Genomic DNA, 17,390 nt, shown 5'->3' with positions numbered 1-17,390 from the left:
TTGGATAAATGGCTTATCAAATGCAGCTACTATCTTATCCTCACTGGGGCTTCATATGTGCAGAGTTCTCTGGTGTTTTCTTAGTTGGGAACCACTTTGCAGGCACATTCAGAAAGCATCATCATGCATATTTAGCATTCACAGAAAAAGGAACTGGATTTTTGTAGGAGTCTGTTCGCTCATGCTGTTATTTAGGGAGAGATCTCAACCTTTTCCTCACAACAGGAGTCAAGTGGCAAGTGAACTGCTCCCCTTGGGGTTGTTTGTAAAGGCATATCAGGTGGTCAGGGAAATACTACAACCAGACTTGTTTGTTTCTCCCTGGACCAATGAGTTATAATCTTCAAACAGATTTCTTCCAGGAAATTATACTGACTAAGTTCTGTGTGGAATATTTACACGTGCTCCAGAGACGTTGCAATCCAGGCACAGTTGGCCATCTTTAAGTCATATTGGAATTCTTAGAATGTAAATGCTTGATCAATTATATTTTGTATGGCTGGTGCCCTGTATTTAAATTTGAATTTTAATGGATCTCATGACAAATCTTGACACCCTTCTGTCATCCAGTTGAAAGTTGGGGCCCGTAAATAATATTTTCAGTGCAATTGACTTTTTTTCCTACATTGAAATTCACTTGCTGGAATAGCCGACGCATCATTAGTGCTGTGACATTTGTTAGGAGCTTAGAAAGAGGGTTGAAACGGAACAGGGGGGAGGTTATTATGAAGCCCAATTCTACTGGGGCTGTCTTGATAACCAAAGAAAAGCACACAGAGGGGGAAATGGCTTTTAAAAGCCACAGTTCTCTTCGTTCTTAATGCTATCCCATCAACCTAGGTTGTCAAGAGACTCAGTAGCATAAAAGAGGAAGGTGAGCAGAGTACTAAAATGTACCCAGGATACTCTAACAAAAGACATCAAGAGAAAAAATATCTTTGATAATTAGATTTCTAAAGAATAGGAAAGAAAGGGATAGCGCATAATTGATTATTCAGGACAAGGGATTGTTTAAAGTAAATATTTCTGGGTTAGCTTGCAAGTCTTACAATGAGTTTCTTTCCAGAAATTCATAGGAGGGTGAAAAGTTTGAAGAGCTACGGGAATTAGAAAATAAAACCAAAGATGTGTGTTGACTGCTGCCCTTTAGCATAGGCAAGGAGGTAGCCTAGAATGTGGCAGGTAATTCCACATTAAATTCCTAGAGACATGGCATTTGGCTGTCCTTAAAATGACAGAAATAGAATTGCTCTGTCATTGTTTTTAAATTTCACTTTGCTTTGCTTTCCACAAGTAAGCTACTGTGAGTTATAGTATCAAAGAACTGAGGCATACCAAAGCAGTGTCTGTCCCGTCCCCCGCCCCCCGCAAGTCCCATTCATCACATCCAAGTGGATTATGGGGTAAATTCTAGGTTAGATTTTAATAGTATTCTTACATGAAAAATACAGTAATAAATATAACTTCAATACCAAAACAGCATCCATTAAAATTCCAATCAATCTCCATTTTCCCCAAAAAGCCTTCAAACCATGGACCATCAGAGGCCATCAAAGGACTGGCAGAATGTGGAGGTCACCTGCATGCTGCAGGAAGCTAGTTCAGGAGGTCTGGAACCTCCAAAGAAGAGAAGCCCATGGTGGTAGGGCAGCTACTGCGAAGGCCTTGTTTCAGATGGCCAGTATGCTTCTGTTTCTGACAATTTTCTGCACAGACTCTCAGTGACAGACCTTGAGATAGAAATACTATCTCAGACATCTCTGGGCCCAGACATTTTTGTTTTGGGCACACCTTGAATTAGGAAGCATGCTGGTGACCAGTGAAGTTGTTGAAGACCTGCATTCTGTGTTCTTTGCTATCCACTCCTGAGTAAAGACAGGCAGCACCATTTTGTACCTGTCAAAATTTCTGGATAGAATCAAAGGGCAACCACCCCCACCTCTCCCCCCCCCTCCCCGTATTACAGTATCCACCTCTTGATATCCTTTTTTCTATTGATAGTTTCAGTGCTCACTTGGGGATCTCCTAAACCTCTCTCTGCAAAGCATAATAATTTAAGAATTTCCAGGTTCGATCCTAGCAGATCTGAAGAATAACCATAATTTGCACTGTGTTTAATAAGGATAGTGCCTGTCTATCATAGCTCATTTCTATCATATATTTCTGCTCCAATGTGTTTGTGATTGCATCTGTAACAAATAGGAAGAAGGGGTTCTGTATGAATTGAATGGACTTTTGAGCCATTTTAGGCTGTGAGATGTATTTATGTTTATTATTCTCAGGTTGTTTTCTCAGTATTATCTATGAATGGTATTGCAGTGTATGTCAGAGAAACTGGCCTTTATCCAGCCACATGGTTGCAGAAGGCAACGATTTGTTTGCTTCCATCTCTCCCTTGTTATCTTTACAGCTTTCCTTTTCTGTGTTGGCGCTCACTTTGGTCCTTACACTTTCTGTTTCTATTACAATATACAACAACTACAGGTTTGCATGCATGCATTTGTACGTTCTCACGAGAACATGAGAACAAAGAAGAATAGGAAGTGATTTTTTTTGGCAAAGCCTTACTGGATCCATTCTATTGTCACTCTATGTACTGTTCTCTGCCTTGCCACATACACCCTACACCAGTGATGGCGAACCTTTTCGAGACCGAATGCCCAAATTGCAACCCAAAACCCATTTATTTATCTCAAAGGGCCAACACGGCAATTTAACCTGATTACTGAGGCTTTAGTTTGGAAAAAACAGTTGGCTCCGAGGTGTGCATTACTCAGGAGTAAGCTTGGTGGTAGTTGGTGGCTTTGCTTTGAAGCAACCGTGCAACTCTTCCAACAGATGAATCACAACCCTAGGAGGGTTTACTCAGAAGTAAGCCTCATTTCCAGCAACCGAGCTTACTCCCAGGTAAAGGATCATGCTTTAGTTCTTCACATGAAAATCAGTGGTTTAACAGCACTTACCAGGATTACCTACACGGCTTCCCCAAAACCAGGTCTTAGGTTTAATGCTAATAATCGAGCCCAGTGGCCCAGGCCAGCCTAGATGTGTGGGGGAGGGGGTGACTCTGTGCGTGCCCACAGAGAGGGTGGCTCCTCGAGTGCCACCCTTCTGGCACCCGCAAGCCATATGGAGTTACGCCACCACTGCCCTACACATTTTTGCCACCTAACACCTCCATTCCTTAAACCCAAACTCTCTAGAGCAGTTTTATAAACAGCCTGTGTAAAGCCTATAGCAAGTAAAAAACTTCCTCTCAGTAGTTGTAAATTGGAATTTGCAGGACTGTGACTGTCTAGACATGTCAGCTCTGTATATGCAATTAGGGGTCCAGTTTTTAGATGAAGTTCTATGTGCAGGCTAGTAAAAATATTTGTGGCCTAGTGATTTTTATAGGCTGATTTGCCAGGGTGCTGTAGATAGAGGCTGTATTACTGTTACATTCTGTCTCACATGCTGTTAGTGTTAAGTAGGCATCATACTGTATGCTGTGAACTATTAACACTATCTGAATCAGAGTTACACGCTTCTAATTGAAGTCAGTGGTTCTATAAGGGTGTAACCTGCTTAGGGTGGCACAGTGTGGATCTAAACTGAAATCACACTGTTAATCAGTTCTTGTATCCAAGTCCATTAAACAGGAAAATAAACAGGTTCCCCATTGGGAATTGTCCATATCGATGATCTCAGAAAGCTGAATGACATTCCAGGTACCTCATTTGACAATAAATGACAGTCGGAAGATAGGAAGTATCAGTGAACCATCCAGTAACAAATGAAGTCCGATCTCTTCTGCATTGTAAACTTAATTCTTTTAAACAGACTGGCACTTGAGATAATTGGTTTCTACCATCATTTGACTCTCTGTTCACTTGAAGTGGCAAACAAACAAAAAGGAAATCCACAATACAGAAACATGTTAATATCCTAAGCTTTCTCAGAGCCCACTGGTACACATAAGTTTCCTCAAAACAAACAGAAAACAGCACGAAGTGGAAACTTCGTGCTTCTGCAGGTAGACCAGTCTAAAGTTGCGGTCGTGTCACCTTGTCAGTGCACAGTCTGCCAAACTGAGAAAGCATATCCTAAGGAGAAGGGCATCCAGGTGTAGTGTAGTAAGAGTGGTAGACTCTAGTCTAGTCTGAGGAACTGGGTGTGGTTCCCCACTCCTCCACATGAGTGATGGACTCTTATCTGGTGAACTGGATTTGTTTCCCCGCTCCTTCAAATGAAGCCTGTTGGGTGACCTTGGGCTAGACACAGTTTTCTCAGAACTCTCTGAGCCCCACCTACCTCACAAGGTTCTGTTGTGGGGAGAGGAAGAGAAGGAGTTTGTAGGCTGTTTTGAGACTCCTTACAGGAGAGAAAGGCAGGGCATAAATTCAGACTTCTCTGCTCCATCATCTGAAAATTTGGCCCATTTGATATGAGTGTCCCAAGCACCGAAAGGTTTTAAAGGTAAGAACTTGCACTTTGAACTGAGCTCTGAACCAAATAAAATGGTGTTAAATGCTTAAAATGCCTAACCCCAGAAAAAAAAACCTGGTTAATGCATTTTGTACTAATTGAAGTACATAGTGATCTTCAAGGGCAGCCTTCAAGGACATTATAGCAGTCTTTTCGAGAGGTTGTGGTGATGGGGATAATCATGGTTGGGACAACACAGCCTAAGTAAGGAACTTACAAGGATCATGTAGCTAAATGACAGACTGTATTGTCGAAGGCTTCCACAACCGGATTCAACTGTTTGTGCTGTGGTGGGTTTTCCGGGCTGTGTGGCCGTGGTCTGGTGGATCTTGTTCCTAACATTTCGCCTGCATCTGGCATCTTCAGAAGTGTATCACAGAGCGAAGTCTGTTACACACTGTGTAACAGAAAGACTGTTTCTCCATCAACAAGGCTGGGTCCAAAAGCATCCACAAATTCTTCGTTTAGCTGTTCCAGGGGCAGATCAGTCCCTGCCAAAACCTCTGCCTTCCCAACCAGCATTGCCGCCATTTTGTCTCAGTTAGATTTCAGCTTGTTCAACGGGCCACAGTGCCCTGGCCCTGGCCCTGGCCCTGGCCAGTCACAGCACCTTTCAAAGGGCTTGGTAAAGAAATGTAGAGTTAGGGATCATCAACATCCTGGTGACAGTCAGCTCCCAGTCTGAAGATGATCTCAATGTGCAGCTGTCTCCCCTTTCCTTCAGCTGTCTCAACACAGCTTATAGAAGAAGAAGAACAGGAGGAGGAGGAGTTTGGATTTATACCTCACTTTTCTCAACTGTAAGGAGTCTCAAGTGGCTTTCAAATGCCTTCCCTTATGCTGCCTTCCTCTCCCCTCAACAGACACCTTGACAGGTAGGTGGGGCAGAGAGAGTTCTGAGAGAACTGTTACTGGCCCAAGGTTACCCAGCAGGCTTCATGTGGAGGAATGGGGAAACAAACCTGCTTTACCAGGTTAGAGTCTGCCACTCGTGGAGGAATGGGAAATCAAAGTTGATTCTACAGAGTCCACTGCTCTTAACCAAACACCAGACTGGCTTTTAATCTTACAAATCAACAGGCAGGTCAACCCTTGCTAACTAGCCTTACTAGGAGCTCCTCATGCCATACCTAGATAGAGAATATCACAGAGAATAACACTGACACGTAGTCTTTGTTTAACTCCACTTTTTGTGCCCTGCTTTTGTTAAAAATTGAAAGATTTATTGATATTCTGAGCATATTTGCTGAAACCAAGAAAATGCACGAAGAAAAAACAAATCACTCCAAGGGCACAAACAGATGTGACAGGGATCATAGATTTTCATTTGTATGAAAGAGGTGAATTGCTCACATAACTTCTGATTCAAATTAAGAACACACTGGGGAAGGGGAAGAGGACTTAATCCTTCATCGCGTTTGATTGTGATAATCAGATTAGGATCTCTATGATTTTCTTGATGTGTTTTTTTCTCTTGAAAATACTAATAACAGTACAGAAAGCCAGGTTTTGATTTGCAAAACCAAGCAGAGGTTGAAGGACTAGGTCCTACTCCCCTCTCCATGCACCCCCAGTCTAAATGAGGGTGGAATGTCAGCTTGGTGTAGTGGTTAAGAGCAGCAGACTGTAATTTGAAGTTCAGTTTCTCAGCTGTTATACATGAAGACTGCTGGGTGGCCTTGGGCTAGTCACTGTTCTATCAGAACTCTCTCAGCCCCACAAGGTGTCTGTTGTCGGGAGAGGAAGGGCAACATCTGCAAGGAGTACCCTGTTTCATCACTCTTTCCCATCATCTTTCACCATAACCATCACCAACATCTCTCGCCAAACATCACTCAAAGTAAATGGTCCCCAAGGAAACTACTCCCCTTTCTGTACTGCCTCCCATGTGGCATTGGCCAATCTGGATGTCTCCAATGAACAGAGAGGAAGCAGCAGGGTGGAAAAATAGCCCACCTTCGGTGCAGGGGGATTGGTCCGGGCAGGACCATGGGGGACCAAATTATTTCCCATAGGTATGGATTATTGATTGGAAATATTGTAGAGTTGTGTGATGCTATAAATACCACTCTACACCCTTCTGCTCCCCTGACTAGTTGCCAACTGGCAACCTTATATAACTCTGTTTTAGGACTGTATAGCATAGCAACAGATTTATTGCCACCTCTCAGGTTTTCAAATTCATTTCACTTATTCACTTTATTTGTACCCCACCTTTCTCCCCAATGGGGACCCTAAAGTAGCTTACATCTTGCCTCCATTTTATCTTCACAACAGCCCTGGAAGGTAGGTTAGGTTGAGAGTGACTGGCCCAAATTCACCCAGTGAGCTTCCATGGCAGAGTAAGAATTCGACCCTGAGTCTCCCAGATCCTAGGCCCCTTCCATACATGCAGAATAATGCACTTTCACAATTGTTTGCAAATGGATTTTGCTATTCCGCACAGTAAAATCCAGCTGCAAAGTACATTGAAAGTAGATTGAAAGTGCATGATCCTGCATGTGTGGAAGGGGCCCTAGAATGAGCTGCTGGAATGCAGCACCAACATGGACAGTCTTACCTTCTAGACTTACCTGTGTGCGACGTTTGTTTAGGGCAGGTAGAGAGGTACATGAAAATGAAGTCAACAAATCATAATCGGCAAATAATTATTTTTTCCTCCCTGGATAGCTGATGGAGTGCCATATTACAGAGATATAGCTTCTTCTAAGACCTCTGTGCCTACACACTTATGGTAACATCTGCACATGTAAATTGGAGCAGGAAAGCAATAATCCGGCACTAGCACTTCAACTACATTTTACATTTAGTACCTAGTTAATTTTCTTTTTTATTTTCAGTCTATTAAATGGCACATCTTTTGAAAGCTACATGGCTGTAGCCATAAAGTACCTAGTGATGCTCATAATGCTAATCAGTGTTATATCATCTCATGACATCACTAGACCCAACACATGATATTATCAGTTCCCACCCAGTGCATCTCAAGGTTTGGGATTAAGGGAACACGGCAACTGTACCCTGTTCCCCAACCATTAAATTTCTGACTACAGGCCTGCATCTGTACCATAAAATTTCTGACTTCAGGCCTGTGTCTGCTCTATAAAATTGTTTTCCTCGACTGAATAATGCAGAATCATAATATGCTTAAATAATACCTTAATACGTTTAACTGGGTATACAAAATATTTCGCCAGTAGGAAAACTGAATTACTGTCGAGTGAAATAAATCTCCTGAATTGCACAATAAAAAGAAACTTGTCTGAGGCTCTCAAGGCTAGGACATGAATATTCTGACTTTTTACTCAGTTACGCAAACAATAAGGGTAATGTTTGGCTCAGGGCTTTCTCCTTGTCTTATTCTCCCTTGTTGTAATTGGGATAGAAAAAGGTCCCCTTCTGACTACTCTCTAGCTGCGTACATCGATTGAAGTTTATTGCGTTGCTGATTCTGTGCTGTGGTGTTTTACCTCATGAATCCGCTAAGGTAAGGCTGCTCATCAGTGCTGTGAGGAAAATAGTTGATGGCATTGACTCTAGGTATGGATGGACCAAAGTTGGTAATGGGGTAGGTTCCAGGATTTACAGTGCTGAGTAGCACAACCATTTGGATTGGGTGTAAAGACAGCTTTTGATGTGGCATTAGGCTGTTTCTGAAAAGCCCAAGGTTAAGGTGTAGGGCTCCTTTACAGAGAAACAAATGCATAGTCCTCAATTGTACCTAGACAAGTCCTCTATCTTTTACCCTATCCTCAAGCTAAAATCGAAATGTAGGATGGCATTGTAATTACTTAGGAAATTGCGCTTTCTGCATGTCATGAACTTTGTGTTCAACTCCTTTACAAATTCCCCACAGGATCTGAAATAGTAAATAGGGCAGTGTGACTGTCAGGCAAGCACAAGACTCAAACCAAGAGCCCCTACTTTCTGCCGTCTGCACATTGAGACTGGTTAAGCAATACATTGCAAAGAACGCATCACCCCATACATCCCTACACGGCCTCTTCGATCAGGAGAGGCCAATCTACTGGTGGTCCCTGGCCCCTCAGCGATACGGCTGGCCTCCACACGGGCCAGAGCATTTACGGCTCTGGCCCCGGCCTGGTGGAACGCTCTCCCTCCAGCTGTCCGGGCCCTGCGGGACCTTGCTGGAAGATTCACGCCTTGGGAGGCCTGTAAAGAGCGGAGTTGTTCCACCGGGCCTTTGGAGGAACCAGCCGTTGAAGGTGCCCCCCCTTCTTTGGCCCTGACATCTGGGCCAACTGTCATCCTAGACTCGCCATTCCTCCCTTTTGGAGGGGGAGGGAATTTCTAGAATTGGAACGTTGGACGCCACTGCTCCCCCCTTTTGAGGGAGGGATGGGAGTTATAGTAGTAGACTGCTGAACGCCATCTATTTTATTGTAACTTATTATGTTTATTAGACATGCTTTACAGTTTCGCTGCTTTTAAATGTTTTAATTGATTATGTTGTTCTTTTGTGTTGTACACCGCCCAGAGCCTTTCGGGGATGGGGCGGTATAAAAATCCAATCAATCAATCAATCAATCAATAAACAAACAAACAAACAAACAAACGTTAAATATGGCTGGTATCTGCTAATGATTTATTCCTGTCCACACTGGAGTTTTGCATCAGAGAAGGTATCATGCGCCTTTTCTTAGTCTGGTTTGTGTCAGATAACTGAACTTTTTTTAAAAAAAGAAGGAAAAAAAGGAATACCTGAGCCAGTCTAATTCATGAATGGATGATAATAATGGCAGAAACAAGGTCTTATCCAATGCCAGCTCTCTCAGTAGTCACATTTAGTATTTTAAAACCTGCCAACACATCACAAATGACTTCACTGAACTGATGCCTGATAGCTTCAGGGCAAATGGTGTTCCATCTGTATCAGCCAGCTTGAGGAAAGGATAGTTTTATAACATTCATTATTTTTTTAAACTCCATTGCCCCAAAATTGTAAGATTTTTTTCCCCAAAATCATTAAAATGATCTTATTAACAAGTAAGTTGGCTAAGAATCAATTTACTATTCCAAACTGTATGCTAGTATAAATGTTGGACCAGTTTATCTACCTTTTTAATATTACAAATTCTATTCTCAACATAAGCGGAAGAAGTTAAATATGTTTATAATCATTGGTATGTCCCTTATAATTTACTGTCCTTTTGCAAGTCAGGTTTGTAAGGCATGATAGGTCCCCACAAGACCTTATAAGGAAAAAAGAAAAGGTGTATATGTTAACGTTACCCACATAATAACAGCTGTGCTACCTGAAGGTCAGAACAGCTAGATTTGAGTCCAATAGCACATTAGAGACCATCAAGATTTTGGGGGTATAAACTTTCCAGAGTCAAAGTTCCCTTCTTCAGAAGGCCAGGAGTACCAGTTCTGCCCCTCACATTTCTGGGGGTACCTGGGGGTACCTTTTGTCAAGAGAGAAATAGAGGTGAGGGGAAAGATGTTCCAAGAGCTACATTGCGCAGCAAACCTGTCGCTTCACATGGTGATGTCAGAGGCTCTGCTGACTTTCCTGCTCAGATGACCTTGTTGACAAAGAAACATGTTTCTGTAAAAGCCTTTTATGTAAACGGCAATAACAGCATACATTCCAGGAACGCAGCCAACCTCACTGGGGTTGTCTTTTTGTCCTCGAAATTCTCAAACTGTTCTTTGAGAAGGTAACAGACTGAATCCACACCCCCACAATACTCCTCAGGGAGTTGTCAACAACGTTTGTGACAGTCAGTCCTAAAAGACATCTCAGTTCTAAAATTCTCTGTGCTCTCAAGTCAATATTTTTGTAACAGAGCACCCAGTAATTATGCTATTGCATCATGCAGGATGACCAGGTGCCCCATGGCCATGGATGGGAATGGGGGGAGAGGGGATTGGATTGCCAGATTTAGGTTGGGAAACCCCTGGAGATTTAGGGGTGGAGCCTGGGGAAGTCAGAGACCTCAGTGGGGTTCAGTGCCTTAGAGTTCACACTCCAAAACATCCATTTTCTCCAGAGAAACTTATTTCTGTAGCCTGGATAAGATCCCCATGTCCCGCGGGGAGGCTGGCATCCTTACCATCATGCCAAAGCAGAATGTTCGTTCCGTGCTATGGTGACAAAAGAGTTCAGGGTCCCAATCAAACATAAAGCCAACCAATCCTATTTATTTCATTGAGTTTAAGAGTGCCTGTTTTGAATTCGATTCAAATCTGTAAAATAATAAAACAAAGTCCCCAAAATGGTGGGATGAGCTGCAATTGGATTATGGAAGTACAATTTTTCAGAACATCACATCAGTGTGTCAGCATTATTAGTGTTTTTGCCCTTTCTTTGTAGATGTGTGCTTAAATTTTAGTAGTCACTCCTTGATAGGACTGTTCTTGAGTCAGCTCTTCAAAAACTAGCTTTTATGCTTTAGGTGGAAGGATAAGTAGACCACTAAAACAGTGGTCTACCCTGCAGTGGTGGGATCCAAAAATTTTAGTAACAGGTTCCGTCGCCAGCCCCCCCACCCCCCACCCCCAGCAAAGGGGGCAGGGGCATATCTAGGCAAACCTGAGCCCTGGGCAAAACCTGAAATGGATTCTCCCCCCCCCCCCCCGTGGGCAGCCACCCCACCACATTTTTTTGCACCAGATCATTTTTAAATCATCATCACATTATAGAAAATGCCCCAACTCACAAATCTGAACACAGCAATGGTGAAAGACACAGGTTCTTTGACAGAGACTGGTAAGATAAAAGGTACGAAAGGCTGAGAATCAATGAATTGCAGTTCCTGAAAGGGATTAACCCAGTTCAGGGAGTTACATTATTAGTCGCAATTGCTATACGGAACCTTCACGTTCAAAGGCAGTATGCCTCTCAGGGAGGCGAGGGCGTGCAGATGGAAAAGCGAACCCAATTAGTAACCCCCTCTCAGCACACACAAATAATTAGTAACCCACTCTCGGGAACTGGTGAGAACCTGCTGGATCCCACCTCTGTCCCCCTGTCATAAATAATGGCTGATATGGTCATTAGTGAGGTCTCCGCAGTGTCAGTGACACCTTCTGTGGACTGTGTTCTCAAATAATTTTACTCTAACAGAATTAGAAGAGAAGGAGAGTTGGACTTTATACCCCACTTTTCTTTACCTATAAGGAGTCTCAAAGTGGCTACGATCTCCTTCCCTTTCTCTCCCCACAATCACTTCTTGTGGAGCTGAGAGAGTTCCAAACAACTGTGACTAGCCCAAGCTCACCCAACAGGCGTCACGTGGAAGAGTGGGGAATCAAACCCAGTTCTCCACATTAAGAGTCCACTGCTTGGAACCACTATACCACACTAGGTAGCATAATGATGAAGTGATCCAAGGCATGTTTTCACCCTGGCAACTATTCCGGTGTTTTGTGACAGGCCTTTTCTACCAAGAACAAGAAGGAGAGTTGGTAGGTGGGGCTGAAGGAGTTCTTAGACAACTGCGACTAGCCCAAGGTCACCCAGCAGGCTTCACGTGAAGGAGTGGAGAAACAAATCTAGTTCTCCACTGCTCGTGTGGAGGAATGGGGAATCAAACCCAGTTCTCCAGATTAGAGTCTACCTGCTCTTAATCATGCTGGCTCTCTTGGATATTAGACAGATTGTTTTATTTCAAAAGGACAGCATCAGAAATCACATTCTTTCTAACAACTGATATAGGGGACAAAATGTTTGGGGAAAGGTGCCTTATGCTCTCTGCTCTGTCCTACAGTGACACATTATTTCCTTCCTGCTCTGCATAAGAAGGGGGTCAAAATTAATATCAGGCCTTTCTGTGCTTGTAGCCAAAAGAACATTAGTAGGGAGTCATTTGTTGCTATTTCATCTTATATTTCCTGCTCCCAGATGGTTGATGTGATACATGTAGGTTTCTTCCTACCCCCTCCCCGCCCCCCAGGAATGCTTTTTAATCAAATAAAGCATACTGTGTATTCTGTGGAGTATTGCATGACGTGGCATATAAATAACCTGTACCCTATCAGAAAGAGGGCAAAATGCCGTGCATCTATAATAAACGCAATAGATAAGCAACTGTATAATACAAGCCCAAACTGCTATCAAGAGGCTCTGGCCCAGACATAAATTAGAAGTCATACTGTCCACAAGATGGAATGTCTTTGCAGTGCATTTGTTGGTTTTTTGTACACCTGGGCAAAAGGAATGTGAGGCACAGCTTTTTCCATCTTACGCACAGTGGGGAGTCCCTTTTTGAGAAAGAATACATGCCTAGGAACAGCTGCAGTTTGCCATTATCAGCAGCAAGCTAGAGCCCTTGACAGCCAGCGATCCCAAGGATGGACACCCTGTCCTTTACAACATCTCTGATTTCAGACACACACCAACCGATGCTGCAGAAGTGAATGTCTCTTTAATTAGCTACTCACTTTTCACCGTCAGAATTAATGAGAAAGATTGCATTACCTCTCCCAGGAAACATAACTGATTCAGAGACATTATAGCATAAATCATTATGCTATAAATCTTGAAACGGGTTCGCAACTCCTGTTTTTTACTTATTCACAGTCTGCAGCCCAGCCATGTGACATTTCTAGTCCTGAGACATGACATTTCTGCATGCTGGGAGAAGGAGAGCAGGCATGAGTGTACTGGCCATGGCTTGTCGGAACTATGTCTGTACATGGACTGGCACCAGCTTGGCCAGGCAACTTTTACAGTAATGCTGCAGCCAAGCCAATCAGAGCCTCTCCCTGGTTTGGTCTAGAATCTGCCACTGGAGACAGCAGATCCTCGGCTTCCCAATCATCATCATCATCATCATCATCATCATCATCATCATCATCATCAAATCCATCATGCTAAACAGCATATCAGGCAACAAGTGCTCTCCAGTATTTACAGTCTTGGGCAAGTGTTTCAGCCTCTTCCCATGCAATATTCAGTGCCTTCAGGTCTTGCTCGAATGTTCGCCTCCAAGTGTTTCAGGGGCATCCTCACTGTCGTTTTGCATCAGGAGGTATCCACCTCATTCTGTCTTTGCTGCTTCCCAATACTGATGGATTTTTCCATTTGTGCAGATCCCAGGAATGGATGACTAGGGTCTACTTTAAATAACAATAGGCTGTTTTCAGCACTCTCTCCATTTGGAGAAACTGCAGAAGCTGAGCCAACCTAAAGCACGGGTGATGGTTTGCTAGATTCCCTTAGTGCATAGGTGTCAAACTTGCAGCCCTCCAGATGTTATGGACTACAGTTCCCATCATCCCCTGCCAGCATGATGCTGGCAGGGGGATGATGGGAACTGTAGTCCATAACATCTGGACGGCCGTGAGTTTGACACCTGTGCCTTAGTGTAAAACAGGTCATGGTCTACAAATTAATCTGATGAAAAGCATTCTGGGTCACGGCTGTCACTCTTGCTTTTGGGATCATTGCTGCCGTTGAGTGTCCACTTCGCAAGGAGCTTAGCATTATCACAAGAGGGTAACCCTGAGGCAGGCAATCCAAACGTGGTATTTCTGCCATTTGTTCTCGTTTCGGTTCTCAAATTTCATCACAATTCATCAGAATTGAGGGCAAAGGATTTTACATGATGTCAAGTATTTTTCCACGTCAACAAATTGAAATCACATGCCAACATTTTGCTTCTCTGAGGAGTGGGAATTGGACCTTAATAATTTTTATGCATGGGCTTTCATTGTGAGTGAGCTGTAAGGCACAAATTGAGACCCGTTGGGACATAAAATATGGCAAAGCAGATATAAGAACAAATAAAAGTGCTTATAGAAAAGATATATTGCACAGCCTGTGGAAATGAAGACCATAGATCACATAATGGATATAAAATGTGTCACATGGTGTAATAAACATCTGCCTGGATATAAATTTTGCCAGGATTGGTAGATAAAGCACAATGAAATCCGTATAGCACTGGCATCACGTAACTGATGGCATAATACAATGTGTTTTGATCCAGCATCTATCATAAGGTTTGTTTGGTAGCAAAAGGCGTGATTCCACCAAGACTTATTATCATCCTTTCAGATGACTGTTTCGCCAAGGCTCGAAGTAGAGGCTCCATTTAGTCACAGCTGACTCATGACGACCCCAGCAGGGGATTTTCAAGGCACATAAGAAGTAGAGATGGTTTCCCAGCAGAGTCAGTCGAGTCCCGACCCTGCTAAGCTTCCAAGATCTGACAAAATCTAACTGTACTATGCCACCTTCCCTTCTAGAAGTTCCACTACAACATTAGAAAGACAGATCTAGGCTGTTCTGCATACTGGATGCCACCTTTTGGTTAGTATGCATTGAAAGATCCATCCTCTAAGCAGAGTCTACTGAAATTGATGAAGTAGTAGTAATAGCAGAGTTTGGATTTATACTCTGCTTTTCTCAAGTTTCACAGTTGCTCACAAACGCCTTCTCTTTCTCTCCCCACAACAGACACCTTGTAAGGTAGGAGGGGCTGAAAGATTTCTGAGACAACTGTGACTAGTCCAAGCTCACCCAGCAGATTTCATGAGTAGGAGTGGAGAAACAAATCCAGTTCACCAGATGAGTCTCCGCCACTCATGTGGAGAAGTGGATAATCAAACCTGGTTCTCCAGATTAGAGTTCACTTCCTTTTAACCATGCCCCACACTGGCTGGGATATAGTTAGGGATTTTTTTTTATTCACCCATACCTCCTTTAACAAACATTTGTAACTGCTTAAGTAGTTACTCAGAGCCTTATCAATGAATAGAAGAGGCTATAAATCTAGCAAATAAGTTGAATAAATATTTGCTAGGCAGGGGCGTAACGAGGCAGCCCTGGGCAAACTGTAGCCCTGGGCAAAACCTGAGTTGGATGCCCCCCCCCCATGGGCGGCCACTCCACCAATTTTTTTTTTTTGCACCAGGACATTGGTGCCTGCAGGGGGTGCATTTTCAGTCAGTCAGTCAGTCAGTCAAGTATTTATTGTTTGAGCCATTGGCTATAACAATACCAAAATACATGCATTTTTAGACATATCAGCACCAAAATTTCAGCATATCATCAGGAGACTGTCCTTATGCTACTCCCCAAGTTTGGTGAGGTTTGGTTCAAAGAGTCCAAAGTTATGGACTCCCAAAGGGGGTGCCCCTATCCCCCATTGTTTCTAATGGGAGCTAATAGGAGATGGGGGCTACAGTTTTGAGGGTCCATAACTTTGGCCCCCCTGAAGCAAACTGCACCAAGCTTGGGGGGGTACCATCATCTCCAGATGATACCCTGAAATTTTGGTGCCGATACATCCAAAAATGCACCCCCTGCAGGAACATCCTAGAAATTTGCCCAATAATCTTTGGCCGTTTCCGCACGGCCCATTAATGGCGCCCTGGGGACGAGATAAACGCCGTCCCCAGGGAGCCATTCGCACAGGCGGCGCTGCTGCAGCGCAGCAGCGCCGACCTGACTCCGCTCCCTCTCCCCCAGGGCAGCGTCAAGCCGCCCTGAAAAACAACCCTTTAAAGGGTTGTTTTTTCCTTCCACAAGCGTGTTCAGCCGGCGGCACGGTCGCGTAACAGCACCGGCCGGGGAACGCCACACTATTTCCCTTCCACGTTCCACTTTCACCGTGTCCCGTGCGTCGAAGCCTGCTGGCCGTCGCAGCCCGCCCACGCTGTCCTCCGACCCCTGGAGGTCGGAGGGGCGAGCGTGAGGCCGAGGCTGCGCACGGCTTCCAACAACGGCTGGACAATTCCTGTTCGTGAGTGACACGGTGAAAGGCCAGGGAAGAGGCGGCTCCGTGCAGAGCCGCCGGCCGTCTGCCGGCCTCTCCAGAGGCCGTCCACATGCTTGCATGCGAACAGCCTCCGCCTCCACGCCGGCGGAATTCTTGCCGGCATGGAGGCGCCCTTACGGCCGTGCAGAAAGGGCCTTTGTTCTGCATTGAGTTTTCTGCACTGCTGTCAGTGGGGGTTGTAGGCTGTGGGGGGCACATTTATGAAGGCACAGTCTCAGAACTTTCAGGGTCTCATCAGGAGACTGCCCTAATGATACCCCCCCAAGTTTGGTGCAGTTTGGTTCAGGGGGGCCAAAGTTATGGACCCTCAAAACTGTAGCCCCATCCCCTATTAGCTCCCATTGGAAACAATGGGGGATAGGGGCACCCCCTTTGGGAGTCCATAACTTTGGACTCCCTGAACCAAACCTCACCAAACTTGGGGGGGGGTAGGCATAAGGACAGTCTCCTGATGATATCATCGGCTGAAATTTTTGGGTGTCAGCTAGCCAGGGGTAGGTTTGAACCTGCGGCTCTCCAGATGTTTTCCAGGAACTACAATTTCCCATCAGCCCCTACACAGCATGGCCAATTGGCCATGCTGACGTACGAAACTGATGGGGAATTCAGGTTCCTGGACCTGGAGAGCCGCAGGTTCCCTACCCCTGCGCTAGCCTAAAAACTGTGCCCCCTGCAGGCCAAAAATGGAAAACCACTAAAATACCCAAAAACGAACCCAGCATTTTGATGCCCCCCACAAGGTGATGCCCTGGGCAGCTGCCCACCTTGCCCAATGGGCATTACGCCAGTGTTGCTAGGACAAAGCCACCAGAAGATCTTCTGGAGTGAGAAGACTGGAAGAGAGATTGTCTCTATATACTTGAGCACCACCTCAGCCCAATAAGGACAGTTGAATGGCCATGGGTTTGAATAGGTAAGGGAAATTTCCAGAGTTGTAGGTAATTCCACAAACTCAGCTGTACTTCAACAACAGTTTGAGGCTCATTTGTCACTGTTTACAGTGAGTGTCAGATCTGAGCTAAAGGTTTTCAGGGGAAATAAAACTATACTTGAAGAAAAGAGAGTTTTGGAAAGCCAAGCTACATAAATCAAAGTAGACTTGTTCCAGTCTTATTCAAGCTTGCGACATCTTTGAAGAATTTTTTGAAAGGGCTAAGATTCTCAAAGCAC

At 44.3% G+C, this 17,390-nt stretch overlaps 1 protein-coding gene across 2 annotated transcripts in view; it reads left to right on the top strand.

Annotated features, from left to right (window-relative positions):
* GRID2 (glutamate ionotropic receptor delta type subunit 2) overlaps nt 1-17,390 on the top strand; it is a 997,067-nt gene that overhangs the window by 860,136 nt on the left and 119,541 nt on the right. The gene's annotated exons all lie outside the window — the stretch shown is intronic.

This window comes from Sphaerodactylus townsendi, linkage group LG10 (genome assembly GCF_021028975.2).
Source record: "Sphaerodactylus townsendi isolate TG3544 linkage group LG10, MPM_Stown_v2.3, whole genome shotgun sequence".
In the NCBI taxonomy this organism is placed as follows: Eukaryota; Metazoa; Chordata; class Lepidosauria; order Squamata; family Sphaerodactylidae; genus Sphaerodactylus; species Sphaerodactylus townsendi.
This window is presented reverse-complemented; position numbering and strand designations above follow the sequence as displayed.